Below are 6999 nucleotides of genomic sequence, written 5' to 3' on the forward strand. Positions count from 1 at the left end.
TTTGTAACACATTTAAAATAAAAACTAAAAAAAAGTATATATTTTGATAGATATTATGCAAATAAGCTATAGAAGACTATGAGGTTACCAAACTTACACTAAATAAATGTGTTCTTGATTTCATAATAAATGATATGGGAACTATGATGAGAAATTTAGAATACATGATAAACAGATGGAGAAGACGAAAACGCATTCAACTCGTCCCTCTTCCGTGATCTCTGGAGTTCACTAGCATTCACAACGGCCCCCATTATCTTTCTTCCATCATGAAAAATCTATAAGCAAACTCTTTTTGTTTTTCTTCCTCTCTTTAAACTTAAAGTTTGTCCATGTTGATGACAAACAAAAATTTGACCATACAAACGCAGACTTATTTGAATAGTAGTTAAAATGTTTTTCTATACGGAAAATTATTAGGTATTCCTGGAGTACTATAAATGTGTACCCCTCACTTTCACATAAATAGTGGATCCCACTATGAATTTATTTAGTGGGACCCATCATTCATGTAAGATGAGAGAATATACATTTATGGCACTCTAGGAATATGCATTTATAGTACTCCAAAAGTACATAATAATTTTCCTTTCGTGGGTTCCAGTTAGGTCAACTAGTAAAGTTTTTGATAGTTGAATAAGAAATTTGAGGTTCAATCTCCACCTACACCAAAAACCGATTGATATCTTAGTTTGATGATAAAAAGTCATTATTAGGAGCGGACATCATAGCTTGAAAGTCTCTCAAAGTGCATGGAGTTCTAAACAGTCCCGGGTTCAAGTATTGTAAGGTGAAGCATATTCTAACCATTTCAAAAAAAAAAAAAAAAAAAAAAAAAAGGTTTCTGTCAATTTTTTTTATATATTTATTGAATTTATAAGTAAACCATTATTCTAGCATAACTAAAGTAAACCTAGGGGTGTCAATTCGGGTTAGCGTGTCGGGTTCGTGTCGTGTCGAGGTAGGGGTATTAGACTAAATGGCTCAACCCTAACCCGACCCATTTAATAATCGTGTCAGGATCCTTCAACCCTAACCCGACCTGTTAATAAGGCGGGTTGACCTGACCCAACCCATTTGACACGTTTAATAAGCGAGTCGTGTTGGGTTGACACGAATGTAACACAACCCATTTCAACCTGCATAATATTAAATATAACATCCATCTATAAATTATTATTTTTTTACATCTCAAAAACCAGTGCATACACTTTAAGTTTTCGACCCACATTCAAAATAATGTAGTTCAATAAAAATATAACATTCATCTAGAAATAAGTTCTTTACACTCCAAAAGAAGTGCAACACTTCAACCCAAATTCAAAATAACATAGTTTAATAAAAATAAAATAACATAGTTCAACAAAAATATAATATCCTTGGAACTCGCCAAATGCTAAGTATCAATATTGAAAGAATTTGAGCAAACAGTAGACTAATCTTGACTATGACCACGATTATCATCCATAGATTCTTTGTTGATGTCCAAGTTCATAATATCTTCCACAAGCTCATCCAATTTTAGAGGTTTAGGGTTTGTAGGGTTTAGAGATTTAGGGTTTGTGAAGTTTTAATTTTCAATTACATCCCTTGTAAATTTTTGTAATTACTTACTTTTCTTTTTAAATTTAAAATATATGTTGGATATAAAAGGTATTTGACAAATATAAAATAAAATAATTATTTATTTGTTATACGAGTTAAACGGGTTGTGTTAAGTGGGTCATTTCGAGTTTGACACAAATAAATTGGCGTGTCAAACGTGTCTATTGCGGGTTACGCGAGTTGACCTGCTTATGACACGTTTCTTATCGTGTCGCTTTCGGGTCGACCTGTTTATGACCCAAACCCATTAAGGCCCAACCCTAACCCGGAAAAAACCGTGTTGGGTTCGTGTCGTGTTCGCGGGTTGGGTCGAATATCGACACCCCTAAGTAAACCAAATCATGCATGACAGATTCGAAGCCTTAGATGATTTATATATGCATAAACTCCTAGAGTCAGTTATTATAGGGGGAAATGAATGAAATAAAGAGAATTTTTAAGGAATATTTCATCTATTTATTTATTTGGAAGTTTAGTGGGGATGAAAATGAATGTAATAAAGAGGATTTTTTTTAAGGAATATTTCACCTATTTAATTATTTGGGAGTTTAGTGGGGATGAATGGAATGACTATCATATTTTCACTTACTAATAATCATCCACCATATCTTTCTCAAAAAGGAAAAAGAAATCATCCACAATATCGGTAGTTTGTAAAAAAATTTGTAAAGTAGTTTGTGATTTTAGCATTTTTCATGAGAGAATGTCCATTTCATTCCACTCTATCTGAAACATTCCGCTTTAAAATGGGAATTCAACTTAATCATATAATGAAATAGAGGTGTAATACTAAACTTCCAAATACACTTGAAAAAATATACCATATTCCTTTCATTTTTTTTATAAACTTCCAAACATAGTGTTATTGGTGTCTAAAGAGGAGGGAATCGGTGCACTTTGACCTACAAATTAAATACATATTGAAGTAATACTTTTGAATATACTTAATTTTTTAAAATTAATATCCCGATTGTCTAGAATACTTGTTGATAAAAATGCACATAATGTATCATTTTACTTCCGAAGACTCTTAAAAAAAAAAAAAAAATTATTAATATTGCTCATTTTTTTTTATTTGTTTCTTTTTTAGGTTGCATTAATATTGCTCATCTAGTCAAAGTAAATAATATTTTAAAATCTATCAGGCCATGATGAACTAAAAACATCTAGAAAATTATATAGTTAAGATTTTACTTCTTATATCTAATAGTGTCAATACTAAATAGTGCACAAGACATAATTTTTTTAATTTTTTTTTAAATATTTAATCTGAATTATAAGATAAATAGTCTCAATTTCAAATGGAAATATATATAGAGGTTCCATTTGATTTTGATTGTTTACTATTTTTTTTTTTTTTTGAGAACGATTGTTTACTATTAGATTATTGAATATATATTCTTTCAAATAAACTAATTATAAAGATAATATTTGTACATTCATGTGACATCAAAACTATTTTTAATTTTTTATGTTTAATCTAAATCATAAAATATATTAATTTTAAATGGGAATAATCTTTTTCTGTTATTATACGCCTTTTTAATAGGTTCCATTAGATTTTGATTGTTTACTATAAGATTATTGAAGATATAAATTTTCAAATAACATGGTTATAAAGATAAGATTTGTACAATTATTACTCTATATAAAGCAATCGGTCCTACCCTATAATAGTCAACTCTTAAAATTGAACCAAAATATAGCCATAGATATAAAACATTCTAGACCACAAAGTGTTTAGGCTTCAATGATTCATGTGGTATATTATTGAGATTAAGAGAAAATTGGATTTTTGAGTAGATAATGTGTGGTTCTTTTGCAAAAGTGAAATTCAAAGATCTGTGGCCACATAAGTAGTGAAGCATGTGGTTTAATTTGACACAAAACAAAGAATATTATTAAAGTTTAACATGTTGCGAACCCTTAAAAAAAATAATAAACTCTCTTGAAATGCAAACATGCATGGAGCCATGAACAAATAGAAGAATTAGATGTAGGGGCTGTTCAAAAGCCTAGCTCTAAGAAAAAAGTATTTTGTATCAAAATTTAATAAATAAGAGACGTGTATAAAAATAACTATCTACTAACACGTGTCTTTCAAGACATGTGTTAGTGGGGTAGTTATTTTTTGTTAATATATCTCACACTTATTGAATTTTGATACCACTGACATAGTATCATTTGATACTAATACCTTCTCTGCCCCATTTTGTGAGTGAATAATTGGCTTTAAAAAAAAAGGTTCAATCCCAATAAAAAAGGCCCCATCCTAGTAATAATTGTGGTAGAAATATTATTTTTAGTTAAAATTGATAATATTCTACTTTAAATTGATTCAAATAGTTATATTATCAATTGAAAATGAGAGATTAGCAGATTCTATATGCAACAATATAATTAATAATTTCTTTCTCAAAAAAAAAAAAAAAAAAATTGTATCAATTAAGAAGCATTTAAGTATTGTAGGTAGATGTTAAAATTATCATCTTAGACCTAAAAACCAACCATAATTAGATGAGGTAAAAGCATTTTGTTGATGTTAGTGCATCTCTCATTAATTACTTTTGAAATCAAATAATCTTTCATTATGAGGTTATGAAAACCTATATCGCTTTATAGACCTATCGCGGTGGTTTAGAAATGCTGTTATAGCTCGATATTTTTGTAGTGAAAGGAGAGCTCAATGTACCAAACGGGCCCAATTGACCAGTACCAAATTAAAGGGTTAGGGTTAGAATTAGCAGTACAATTAATGAAAAGATATGAGAATGCACATAATTTACACGTGGTGTAGTATATCTATGGCTAAGAGTGAGAGTGCCGAAATCAGAAAGATACGTATTCATTGAAAAGACTAGTGAAACAAAGGTAACAAGAAGTACCTGAAATGAAAATTCTCATGTATTGATATCCACAAGATTAGGAACAAGATTAGGACACAACGTTAACACATGTACAAGCTGGGACCATGAGAAAAAAAGAGCAAAAAAATTCTATGAATGTCAGCATCAATATCGGGAAAAAAGCCCAGATTATTGGTCGGCTTCCTAATCCCAGGAAACTGTTCCGCATGCATACAACGTGAACAACCCAAACACTTATCTTCGAAAATTCTTGTTTCTACTTGCAGTATAGAACATTTTGCAACGTGTAATTCATTCTTGGATCATAAATAAAATAACTTGTAACTATCAAGGTTGTTAAAATCAAAATCTTATATGTAAAAGATCTTGTAGCAAGTTGATAATACATATATATATATATATATATATATAATAGTTGAGTTAGTAAGTTTGTACTAATTTTCATCCAGGTCTACTAGTTTACATCATTGGCAAGTGTTAAATTTTTTGATTCCATAGACTTTTTCCTCAACTAATATATTTGGTGTTTTTAATGGAGATATCTACAATCAAAATCCACCCACTTGAAATTATCAAAAGAAGAAGAAAAAAAAAAAAAAAAAACTAAAAATCTTATATAGATTCAAAAAGGGGAAACTTGCATTCTTTCATTATTGCAATTGCAGCATTTATTATTGCAATACAAATTTTATACCGTATACACGTCTATATATAATTTTTCATCACAAAATAAATTAAGTTTTTGGGATTTAAACTCTGAAGGGAAGAAACTAAAGATATGACAAAATAATTAGTAGTATGTTATAATTATCTCTTAAAAAAAAAAATCAATTCTTTTAAGTTTTTTAGTAGATTTGGATTCATCATCCATATCCCAAAAATTTGACTTTTTTCCTTTTAAAGGGAATCTTGATGTGATTTTTTTTTTTTTTTTTTTTTTCCAAAGTGAATCTAGATGTCACATTTGTATTACACTTTTTTTTTGAGATGTCACATTTGTATTACACTTTCTTTTCTCTCTCCTCTCTTGCTCTCACTTTCTCCAATTTGTTTTTCTTGTTTTGGCCTCTTTCATTCAGTTACTCTATCCCTTTCCAATGTTTGATAATAGTATTACAAAATTAAAAATTAAAAATCAATACAACACCAGTACTCAAAGAGAGAGAGAGAGAGATTGAGCATCTGAATTTGCATAGGTTAAAAAGTGAAATCTAGAAGTTCAACTTCCGTATTAATTTTAGGAGGAAAAAATTAAAAATTTAGAATCCGGATGTTCAACATTCATATGTATTTGCTTTTAGAAAAATTTTAATAATTGGAATCTAGATCTTCACATCCATATTTTGTTTCAAACTCCAAAAGTTTAACTTAGTGTTCCATTAACAATAATTTATTAATTGCCTCCACAATTTAGGAACCCAAATTTGATTTAAAATTCATTTCACCTTATGTTTTCTCTCTTTCCAAAATATAGCCTTAAATCTGTTGATAGTGGGAGAGAGAGAGGTAGGTGTAGTTCGAACTACAAATATAAGGTACTACAAACAATATTATTAGAGCATTCACATCCGGGGCTATTAACAAACATCTATTTTACAACTTCAAAACTTATTTTATCTATTTTACCATCTTATTTTACAACTCACCCAACATCTCTGTTTCTGTTTTTACATACAACTTATTAAAATAATATAAACTACACTATCAAATTTATGTATATATATATAAAACCCATGAGAGTTAGGAAGATGCTAAAGTATGAGAAAGAGAATAAAATACCTATATTTATGTTTACAACCCATGACTAATAGGGTTGTACATATACAACCTTACTGTTCATAGCTACTAAAAACTTTTAGATGCCCATATCCAAGTAACGCTATGTTTTAGTTGATAAAATAGCAACTGGAGGGTTTTACACCCAATGCTAATGCTCTTACGGCTAAACTATCATTTGAAAATTGTTAGGTTCTAAAGTTTAGGATTTTATGTATTTAGAACTCTAATTTGTACTGTTGGCAAATCATGATCAAAACAATGTGTTTAGAAGTGTTTAAATCTAGCTCAAAGTTGTGCGTCTATGTAAAGTTGGAATCGAGTTAAAGTAGGAAAGGATTGTGCCTTTCGGCCTGGCTCGATCGATCGAAAGACAGGCTCAATCGATTGAAGTTCGGGCAGAATGTTTTTCTGCAAATTCGTCCAACTCAGCCCTAAGTGTTTTAAAACGTTTTTAGGATTTCTTATTTGTCCTAAGTATAAAAGGCAAATCCTAGCCACATTTTAGTGTTGCTCATATTTGCGTTTTGTGTAAATCTCTTGTGAGATCTAGAGGAGCTTTCCTTTACACAAACTTAGGGTTTTCAATGAGAAGATTTATCTACGCCTTGATGATCAATTCAGTTGCTGCCATTGAAGTTTAAAGAAAACACAAGCGGGTGTGCTTGTAGCTGGTTGTGAATCCAAGAAAGAAGGAGTCCGTGGATTCGGAGTTTGCACGTGGTCGTGTCAGTAAGTTCTACTGGTTGGT

Source organism: Quercus lobata, chromosome 4 (genome assembly GCF_001633185.2).
Source record: "Quercus lobata isolate SW786 chromosome 4, ValleyOak3.0 Primary Assembly, whole genome shotgun sequence".
Classification (NCBI taxonomy): domain Eukaryota; kingdom Viridiplantae; phylum Streptophyta; class Magnoliopsida; order Fagales; family Fagaceae; genus Quercus; species Quercus lobata.